The following is an 11721-nucleotide window of genomic DNA, read 5'->3' on the forward strand; positions in this document are numbered from 1 at the left end:
CACACTGCAGGAGGGATTTTGGCCCACTCCTCCACACAGATCTTCTCTAGATCAGTCAGGTTTCTGGGCTGTCGCTGAGAAACACGGAGTTTGAGCTCCCTCCAAAGATTCTCTATTGGGTTTAGGTCTGGAGACTGGCTAGGCCACGCCAGAACCTTGATATGCTTCTTACAGAGCCACTTGGTTATCCTGGCTGTGTGCTTCGGGTCATTGTCATGTTGGAAGACCCAGCCTCGACCCATCTTCAATGCTCTAACTGAGGGAAGAAGGTTGTTCCCCAAAATCTCGCAATACATGGCCCCGGTCATCCTCTCCTTAATACAGTGCAGTCGCCCTGTCCCATGTGCAGAAAAACACCCCCAAAGCATGATGCTACCACCCCCATGCTTCACAGTAGGGATGGTGTTCTTGGGATGGTACTCATCATTCTTCTTCCTCCAAACACGGTTAGTGGAATTATGACCAAAAAGTTCTATTTTGGTCTCATCTGACCACATGACTTTCTCCCATGACTCCTCTGGATCATCCAAATGGTCATTGGCAAACTGAAGACGGGCCTTGACATGTACTGGTTTAAGCAGGGGAACCTTCCGTGCCATGCGTGATTTCAAACCATGACGTCTTAGTGTATTACCAACAGTAACCTCGGAAACGGTGGTCCCAGCTCTTTTCAGGTCATTGACCAGCTCCTCCCGTGTAGTTCTGGGCTGATTTCTCACCTTTCTTAGGATCATTGAGACCCCACGAGGTGAGATCTTGCATGGAGCCCCAGTCCGAGGGAGATTGACAGTCATGTTTAGCTTCTTCCATTTTCTAATGATTGCTCCAACAGTGGACCTTTTAGTGTACAATTTTGTCTCTAGTGTCTTTGGACAGCTCTTTGGTCTTGGCCATGTTAGTAGTTGGATTCTTACTGATTGTATGGGGTGGACAGGTGTCTTTATGCAGCTAACGACCTCAAACAGGTGCATCTAATTTAGGATAATAAATGGAGTGGAGGTGGACATTTTGAAGGCAGACTAACAGGTCTTTGAGAGTCAGAATTCTAGTTGATAGACAGGTGTTCAAATACTTATTTGCAGCTGTATCATACAAATAAATAGTTAAAAAAATCATACATTGTGATTTCTGGATATTTTTTTTTAAGATTATGTCTCTCACAGTGGACATGCACCTACGATGACAATTTCAGACCCCTCCATGATTTCTAAGTGGGAGAGCTTGCAAAATAGCAGGGTGTTCAAATACTTATTTTCCTCACTGTAAATATGAAATGGTAGTCCGACAGAGCTAACGACGCTAACAACAACACTGGAACCGGATGTGCATGGAAGCTAGCTGCTGAGAAGCTCCAGTGAAGATAAATCAACGTTGTAATCCCAAAAATTTAAGTAAAAAGCTAATTTTATAAAAGCAGTTAACTCTGAGCTACTTCCCAGAGTAAACGGCGCAGTTGTTAGAGCAGAATCCAGTCCCACTACGGGTGTTTATTTGTCCAATGGTTGCAGCGCTGCTCCCTGCTCCTCTCCCCCATGTTTAGCAGCTCTCAGCCGGCCAGCAGATTTTCAATCCCCCACTCTGCCCGGCCCTCTCCAGACATCGCTCTGAAGCCGTCGGTGACGTATGTACAATCTCAACACTGATAGGCTATTGCGACTCAGCGTCATTTGAATATTTTCACCTCGAGAGAAAGTCGCATGACCTCCTTCATGTTGAGTCTTTGCATTGACTTTATATGTAAACTCACTGCCCCAAACGCTCACTTTGCTTTTGGTCTGAAAGCACCATAAGAGGACATATAGGAGATATGAGAGGACAGGACCAAGGACATCCTCCCTCAAGCTGACGAAGGGAACTAAAACACTGACTTCACAGTGTCACAAAGTTCACATCATGGGAGGAGGTGGGCTTAATTTAAGCTGATGACCGCAGGATACTGGCCTACATAAGATACATTTACATAGAACTGCTGTTAGATTAAAAGAATTTAAGTCTAAACATCAAAACCTCAGTTCGATCACACGTACAACCCAGACTTTAGGCACTCCTGATAGAATTAAACATCGTAATTTCTATTATCAGGTGATTTAATGTTCATTTTCTCCATTATGAACGGTCATCAGCTCACCATCTGCTGGGATTCAGTGTTGATCAGCTCAGCAGGTGTGTTGTGATCTAATAGGATCAGACAGGTGTGAGACATGCAGGATTAAAAAACCCCAGCTCTGCTCCAACCACAGTCACTGAACTGGAAACAGTACATAGAGGTAACTGCTGTCTTGATGTCATGAACAGAGACAGCCGACATGTGTGGTAATTGTAACTTGTTGTAACAGTTCATTCTTGGCCAAAGAAAACAGCTGCTGAGAAAACATTTAAACCAATTGAAATTCACCATCATTTGTCTCTATGAGCTAAAAATATAAGACATATTTTTATACTTTTTATTCAATGTTAAAAACATGTGGTTCCATTTTCACAGTTCCCAACTTTTCCTCTCTCCACTCATTTCTCTCCTTCCCTTTATCCCCAGGCAAACTTACTCCTTCCATACTAATGAGCAGCTTCCAATACTGTCTTCCTGTCCTCCCTTTGTATTGCCCACATACTAACAGTACAAATGCTAATGCAGAATTTATCAGAGACACAGATATAATAGATATACTATAATTTCCACACATACCAACACACAAAAGCACTATTATTCTTTCTCAGGCAAACACATGCACACCCAACTACAGACAGTCCCCACTGCTGCGGTCTGGGAAATCATTCAACATCACTTTGTTTCCACAAATATAACTGATAATTCATTTCTGTAAAATTATTTGTCTGCAGACCGACACACACAAGCACACACACTTTCCCAACCTGCTTTGTGGTTGTGTAAGGGGTGTGTGAAGTGTGGAGGCAACTGTCACAATGACTGACCTCTCCTCTCTGCTTGGTTCCACTAAGCTGCCTGTCACTGGCTCTTTGTGAGAATGTGTTGGAGGTTAAAGGTTCAATAGATACCTTTTTTTAAATTAATTTGATAGCATATTTGCTGAAGCCATAACTATATCCTGACAGTAGTAAAATAGAAATAATCTGTGACAAAAATCTGGTTCCTCTCGCTCCTCTAGTGCTCCTGATGCCATTTGCAAGAATCCACCATGCCCGAGTCAAAACAACCAGTCCAAACCAGACGGAGTCTCTAACATAGGGCCCTATCTTGCACCCGGTGCAAAGCGCAGCTCAAGCGTCATTGCTAGTTTCCAACAGACGCAGTCATTTTCAAGCCTAATGCCCATGTTGTTTAAATAGCTAATGCACTTGCACCCATCTGTGGACCCATAGGACTGTTGGCCTTTCATTGAACTGCGGTCTTGCAAATTATTGGCATGTTGCTATCTTAAGGCAGCAGATAGCTATCGGGCCACTGACCAAAAAAAGCATGTCTAAAATCAATGGCGCTGCATGTTACTGTTTTTTTTTATTTTAGAGGCGCATTATTCTGATAGTAAGATGCTCTTCAGAAAAATGCTCTGCGCATTTAAGCAAGAGGCACAGCAGCATAACTTCACTGATTATTAAAATCTCCCAACACACAGACAGGATTGGTCAGAATCTAATGTTGATTCATGTTCTGTGTTCTTCTACGCATCCAAAAGTTCTCACACACAGAACTGAAACAGAGCCGAGATAGGAGCCATGCTGGACCCTAAAAGTGGACACCGTTGCCAGACTTTTTATGTTGAGATGAAAACCATATTATTTTTACTATCTTGTTGCTGTTGTTCACAGTCTCTCAGACCCAAATTCAATAAACGCAATGCAGAATCATGTCAGGCTGTATACGCATATATATATATATATAAATAACTGTATATATTGTTTTATTTTATATGTGACTATATTTGTGTGTAGCTTGAAGAGACTACAAATTTTCATTTTGTTTTACAACCTTGTTGTGTAATGATAAATGAACTACCTTGATTGATTTAGTCCAGTTGCTGATGTCCTGACAAAACATGGTGGAACACATTTTATTAGAATTCACTTTAAATATAAGTAGTTAGGTAGTTTTACAGGTTTAAATCCTGGACTGCATTTTTCATCATCATAATTCACCCTCAAAAACTGAACATCTCAGATGAGCAGACAGAATTCTGTAGGAAAGTGAGTGTTCTGCCTTGTGGTATATAGATTGATTTCTGCTTTAATGAAAAACCTGGCTCATAACGTCTGGGTGCAGGCTCAACGGATCTGCCAGGAGCTTATGAGGTTTGTTAATATTGTATTTTCTCAGGGTCTGAAATGTACTGCCTAACACAAGAGTGATGACTCACATGTATCTTCATGATCAAACCTCATATGTCTGTTGATATAGGTCTCTGAGTTCCAGTTGACTGTAGCCAACAACATATACAAAAAATAAAACCAAACTTTCTTAGCTGTTCCAGTTGAGTAAGGACAGCAGCGCTCTAGTCTACTAAAATATATCCAAAGACACCCCACTGGAGATCTGACATGGACAGAGGAGATAGGCAAACTCTCCAACAACATTACAGAAGCTCATTTGTAGGAGTTGGTAGGACGGGCGAAAGGAAACAGTAGAGACTGTAGCAGGAAGACTTGTGAGAGCATCTCCTCACACTCCCTGCTGCCAATCTATTCCAGTCAAACTTAGGATGCTTATTTGATTGCTCAGTTGGTCATGTAGGGGTTAAAAATATAGTAAATTGAGTCCATAAAGCAGTAATCATGGCAACACTTCTAAGGTAGGCTAAAAGAGTAATGGGATGGAACATGGCAGATCCTTAATATTTTTCAAACATAGCTCATAATAACAAGGTGTATTTTTCACCACATGAAAAAGACCCAAGACCAAGTGAAAATTGTATCCACACATCTTTGAGTACATTAACAGATTAGGTGATTAATTTTGTCTTCCCTTATTTAAGATCAATTATTTGACACCCAATTATAATGGTGCCATGGACTTTTAAGTCATTAAGAATAATGTATGGTGACAGGGCAATGCAGATCCTTTTAAAAATATTCTACCCATTTTCACACAGCCTTCACTTTCAAACGTGGCATTATTGGCTTAGCCACTCATCCTGTCAGCTCAGCTCACTGCAGTCTGCATGCTAATGCTCAGCCATGATGAGCCCATTCAACCTTAAGGGCTTTCCCCTGTACAGTGGCAGGAGCAACACCACTCCTCAATCACTTTTCTTCAAAGCCTGAGATGACTACATCTGGACTGCATTATATAACAGAATGCTAACGGATATGATCTTAGGGTCACGTAACCGCCAGTATTACTTGGCACCAAACCTGTAAAGCATTAACATCTCTTTATGAGCTGCTACCATTTATGTAATGTTTCTGATAATGTGAACATCCAAACAATCACGGTTGTAAAAATGGGAAACCTTTAGGGTTTTTTTTTTTTTTACCATTGATAGATCCCATATGACATGAACATGCCTCTAACAGCACAAGCTTTAATCAGCAAAACATCAAACAGTGGATTATGGCATACTGAGGATATGATACTGTTGTGTCCTTTGAACTCAGCTGAAGACAGCTGGATGTCTTTTCTAAAATGTGACAGGTGCAATAGCATTAACGAAGGCTGTGTTTTAGTCCAGCAGAACAATCATTGGAGTCCTTACACACCAAAAAAAATGGTGCTAAATAGCGCTAATAGTGGTTCATTGGCTCGTAATCATAGGGGAACCAGTTTCGGTGCTATATAGCACCTATCTTTAAAGGTGCTATAAGGCACCTTTGTCAAATGGTACTATGTAGAACCGTTAGGTGCCATATAGCACTACTTTGCTCCAACAAAAATGGTGCTAAACAGTACCCACCAGTGGTTCTTTGGCTCGTAATCATAGGGGAACCTCTTTTGGCGCTATATAGCACCTATTTTTAAAGGAGCTTTATAGCACATCTGTCAAATGGGGCTATTTAGTGCTATAAATAGTTTTTACATTTTGAGCTAGTGGGGCTCTTAAGTCATGCCAGATACTACCAAAGACAAGTCAATATGCTTTTAAATGACAACTTCATAATTTAAAAAGTGTAAAGATAATCATTTGTTACCAATCGTAGTTAAAAAATTCCAAATCCTGTAGTAAATACTTACTGAGAAACAAAATTACCCTTTAAAACTTTTTAATGTATTATTTCAACCGCAAGTAAATTCAGAGTTGACAAGTCAGGGGAAAAAAAACAAATTACACACACACACACACACACACACACACACACACACACACACACACACACACACACACACACACACACACACACACACACACACTCTGAAACCAAGCTTTTGTCTTATTAATCCGGAGGGCGATCTCAGCTGGGTGCAATCATTCTTAATGCCCAACACCTGTGTGCAATTAGACTCACAGTACTTCAGTGAAACCTACCACTGAAGCGTCAGCGTTAGCGTCTGCTCCTTGTGTGAAGACCTACTTGGGTAAAGCCCAGCGAGTCTACTGAGCAAGGCCGCCTACAAGAGAAGCTTTTTCCCTTTCTGAGGCACACCTACTCACCTAAAGCTGCCAGCTACAACAACACTCAGGCCATGTGCTACTACACTATTCCTATTGTCTCCAGTCCACGCAAGAGGTATCATGCCATCAGGCACAGAAACCAGGCACTCCTCAAGCCTTTAAAACAGGCACCACCCATATCTGTTTACTTGTCTGTTGGGTCATGGAACTGCCAGTTGGCAGTCAACAAAGTTGACTTCATCACTGCTTATGCTAACACATTATCTCTCGGGCTACTGGCGCTCACTGAGACCTGGATCAAACCAGAAAACTCTGCTACCCTCGCTGCGCTGTCCACCAATTACTCTTTCACCCACACACAATTCACACAGCTGCTACCCCCGAATCAATATGCCTCCTTCGAATACCATGCTGTCTGTGTCCACTCCGGTAAAGGTCTCTGTGATTGTCCTATACCGTCTACCAGGACAAATGGGTAGCTTTGTGGAGGAGCCAGACACACTGCTGTCTTCAATCCCAGAGCATGACTGTCCCCTACTTGAACATTCACTTAGACAATTCAAACTCAGCAGACTTCCTGTCTCTGATTCAGTCCTTTTGATCTAACACGGGTTCTCAGCTCCCTGACCCACAAAGCTGGCAAGGTGCTTGACCTCGCTCTTGTCAGAAACTGTGCCACAGAGTGCCTAACAGTCACACCTCTACATGTGTCTGACCACTATTTTATTCAGTTCACGGTATGCCTACAGGAAAAGCCCATTCTTCCAACACCATTGGTTTCACACCGCCGTAACCTCTGCAACCTGTCGTCCGCTCACTTTTCCTCAGTGGTTGCTTCCGCTCTACCCACCCTCAACACATTTTCCTCACTTGAGGTCAATGATGCCACACAATCTCTGTGCTCTACACTAAGCTCGTGCCTGGATAGCCTGTGTCCTCTATCCACCAAGCCTGCTTGCCCAAACCAGCCCCACCCGTGGCTAACCGATACCATCTGTGGTCTCTCTACTGATCTCAGAGCGGCTGAAAGAAAATGGCGAAAAACCAAAGACCCCGCTGACCTTAAGGGCTACCAATTGCTCCTATCCTCCTTCTCAACAAGCATCAGTGCTGCCAAAACTGTTCTATAATGACAGAATAAGCTGTGCCACTGACTCAAGGAAATTATTTCCACTTTTAAAGCGCTACTAAATCCTCCTCCACCACCCACAAACTTGTCTGCTGATACCTTTGCTGACTTCTTCACAGGCAAAGTGGAGGCTATAACTAGCCAATTCTCTGAAACACTCAAACTCAACCATTGTAGCAGTCCTACTACATCTTTTCCTCTGCCCTCCCAGGTCAGTGGTTGTTCACTCTCCTCGTTTACTCCTCTCACAGAGAGCAAAGTATCAGAACTCTTGACCCGTAGCCGTCCAACTACATGCCCACTGGACCCGATTCCTACGAATCTCCTCCAAGCCATATCTCCTACTGTGGTCCCAACAATCACTCATGTGATAAATACTTCTCTGGCTTCAGGAACCTTCCCGACCACTTTCAAAAGGGCTCAGGTTACACCCTTGCTCAAAAAGCCAACTCAAGTTGAGAACTATCGACCAGTGTCTCTTCTACCTTTTTTATTAAAAACTATTGAACGGGCAGTATTCATACAGGTCTCAGAATTCCTCTCAGGGAATGACCTCCTAGATCCATATCAGTCTGGTTTTTCTGCTACTGAAACGGCTCTTCTGTCTGTAACAGAAGCCCCAAGGTCAGCTAAAGCTGCAGCCCAATCCTCGGTTCTTATCCTGCTTGACCTATCAGCTGCCTTTGACACAGTCAACCACAGGATCCTGCTATCTGCTCTCTCAGCAATGGGCATCTCGAGTAAAGCACTCCTGTGGTTCGAATCCTACCTTTCGGGGCGTTCCTACAATGTTTTGTGGCAAGGCTCAGTGCTTGGGCCCCTTCTCTTCTAAATTTACACCACCTCACTGGGGCCGATCATTCGCTAGCACGGCTTCTCTTACCACTGCTACGCAGACGACACGCAACTCTACCTATCCTTCCCGCCAGGCGATCCCACTGTCTCGGCGCGGATCACGGACTGTCTATCGGACATATCTGCATGGATGAAGGCTTGCCACCTTCAACTAAACCTCTCTAAGACTGAACTCTTGGTCATTCCAGCCAAGCAATCTATCCACCATAACATCAAACTACAAATTGACTCCGCAACCATCACTCCAACCAATGTGGTGAGAAACTTGGGTGTCATGATTGATGACCAGCTGTCCATTTCAGACCATGTTGCTGCTGTCTCTCGGTCATGCTGCTTTGCTCTATACAACATAAGGAAAATCAGGCCCTACCTTCATCTCAGATCGCTACCCAGCTTCTGGTACAGGCCATGGTTATCTCTCGCATCCTCCTAGCAGGTCTCCCAGCTTGTGCGGTGAAACCCTTACAAATGGTTCAGAATGCAGCAGCGCGTCTGGTTTTTGATCAGCCCAAAAGAACTCATGTCACTCCATTACTCAGTGACCTCCGCTGGCTCCCCATGGCCTCCAGAATCAAATTCAAGTCACCAATGCTTGCATACAGAGTGACTACTGGGTCTGCACCCATCTACCTAAACTCCATAATACAAACTCCTTCTCGGCCGCTACGCTCCTCCAACGAACGCCGCCTGGCTCTGCCATCCCTTCACACAAAGCAATCCCAGTCCCGGCTATTCTCATCTGTGACACCACGATGGTGGAACGAGCTACCACACGCCAACAGAGCAGGGGCGTCCCTCTCTAACTTCAAGAAGCTCTTGAAAACTCATCTCTTCCGAGAACACTTCCTCTTATAACACCTCTAACTTCTAACCTCTAACATGCACTTCCTGTGCTCTTCTTCTTCTATCCCCTACAATGATCTTGTTTTGATTGCACGTTTTGTTAACTCTTACTTCCTTCCCTAGGTATCTACCCCATTGATGTGATACGTACTGTGAGCTCTTACTAGTATGTATTGTCAGTTGTAGATCTGTAGTTGATGCTCTGTTGATGCTTGTATGTTGTTCCTCAAATGTAGGTCGCTTTGGATAAAAGCATCTGCCAAATGAGTAAATGTAAAAATAAGAAACTGGAAGAGGCCCAGTTCAGTGGAAAAGTCCTTGTTCTCTTAAACTGGCCATCCAGAAAGAGAGAATATTGAGTCCTACAGTCCACTCACAGATTAAGTTGTATACTCTTTTTACTGTGACAGGAAGTCGACTGCATCCTTAATTTCAATACAACACACTCCAAAAAGGTAAATGTCTTCTTCAGTCCTTCAGGATGCTGGATTCCAAACAAAATATATGCACAGGAGGAGGCCCAGGGCCATCGCGATTTCCTCACTCTCTTCTGTGATAAACTGGCCATCCAATGTGAGCAAAATGTGGTCACACTGCATAGGATGACCTTCCCTGAAGCCTTAACGCACCATCTTAGGTATTGAGATGCCAGGAGTGCTGGTCTAAGCATGGCCCTGGGGAAGAGAGGACAATAGCATTAACATCTTATCTCACACTTACTAGTCATGATGTGTTCTTCACCAAATTTAATACCATTTCATATTTTTAGAGTTTTAGTATGTTGTTACACAGTGGATATTTTACAAGCATCAACCAGGTGAAGCAACACTGAACACACCTGGTTTAGTATGAAAATAATATCCATCCAACTATTAACTATACCCACTTAGGTTGTACAGGGCAGTGTAAAATGCCAGAGGCTTAAGCTAATAATGGTGACTAGCAAGCTACAGAAGTTATAACCCCTGTCATCTTGGCTCAATCTAAAGTTTACTTGCAACAGCTTGGCTGAGAGGGAGTCTGGGCTTTTATGGAGGGGCAGGAGCCACCCTGTAAAGAAAAGGGGTGTGCTGGATTTATAAGACAAAACGAGTGTCATTATGAAACAGCTTGCAGCACAATGTTTATCCCCGATCAACTTGTTTGTAAAAAAAAATCATTAAGTTAACATTACATGTTGGAAGCTTTTACCTAATACCTTTTTAAAAAATATATTTATTACTGTGTGTGAAACAGCTATGTAGGAAGACAGGTAGGTAAATTGTTAACAGTTTATAAAAATACAAGTTCACAAATTCACTAATGTATTAATAATAATAAATAGCTTATATAAATTAAAGCAACATTTAACCTAACTTTACACTATTGTTTGCTTCCATTCCAGTGCACTTGTATAGAATCGTTTGACATAAGGTTACAGTAGCTAATGCAACATAATGCCACTTGCGTGCTGACTACATAAAGTTACATCATTTGAGTTTTAAAGGTTAAATTACTGTGTCTGATAGCAAAATCTTGTAATTTTACCTGTATTTGATAGATGTAAGGTGTACATATGTGTTACTTTCATAAGTTTATGTTGTTCATATTTAATACTCCGTTACACATGCAGCTTTAAAGTCCGTTACCATGGGAACTAACAAACATCCCTTCTTGGAGTCAACTAATGTTAGCTAATAACAGTTAGCCGTTATCAGCCATTAGCTCACCACCATCTGCTGCCTGTCACCACTATCAGCGATATAAAAAGGGAGGATTACAGAACTGAATAACTCCCGTTACACTAACTTAACGTTACACTTAATGGTTTGTGCAGCAAGAAATATGCCTAATCGTATCAACAGAATATTAACTTATCTTATTGAACGTTAGCGTACCTTTTAATGTTTGTATCAACGTTACAAAACACGGCACAACGTTTGAAAATACCAACAAAAGATTTCCCCTGACAAGCAAGTAACTCAACGTTAATAGTCTGTTTCTGTGGCAGCTGGCGCCAAGACACTCACCTCAAAAATGCCTCTGCTTGTTGTCACTCTGAAGCCGGCCCGTCCTGGTTTTGGTTAACGAGTCCGACGACTCTAACGGTCCAACGTCGCAGTTCTGTTTCAACATTTCTGGCCGCTCTCGTGCTCGCTGCCACCGGGCTGCGTGCTCTCTTTTTATATAGCGTGCTCTGATCAAATGTAGTTCCGGGTCAAAAACACACTTTAATGGCAAGTCCTTAATGGTGGTCTCTGTAAATACTATTACAAAGATTTGGCTACGGTGTAAACCTGCTTTGTATCAAGTGCAATGTTCACTGTTATGAATTGGAATCTGAGGATATTAAGAATGCTTTTCATTATGAATTTATATTTTTATGCTGGGGAT

The 11721-nt window shown here is 42.6% G+C and overlaps 1 long non-coding RNA gene across 1 annotated transcript; it reads right to left on the bottom strand.

The window, feature by feature from the left end:
- Positions 1–9728: 9728 nt before the first annotated feature.
- LOC123986568 lies at positions 9729–11499 on the bottom strand. The gene is made up of 2 exons (XR_006828903.1): positions 11358–11499; positions 9729–10022 (listed from the first exon to the last, which is right to left on the bottom strand). It is a non-coding gene; the product is annotated as an uncharacterized LOC123986568 (long non-coding RNA).
- Positions 11500–11721: the final 222 nt, after the last annotated feature.

The sequence above is a fragment of the Micropterus dolomieu genome, linkage group LG17, assembly GCF_021292245.1.
Source record: "Micropterus dolomieu isolate WLL.071019.BEF.003 ecotype Adirondacks linkage group LG17, ASM2129224v1, whole genome shotgun sequence".
Taxonomy (NCBI): domain Eukaryota; kingdom Metazoa; phylum Chordata; class Actinopteri; order Centrarchiformes; family Centrarchidae; genus Micropterus; species Micropterus dolomieu.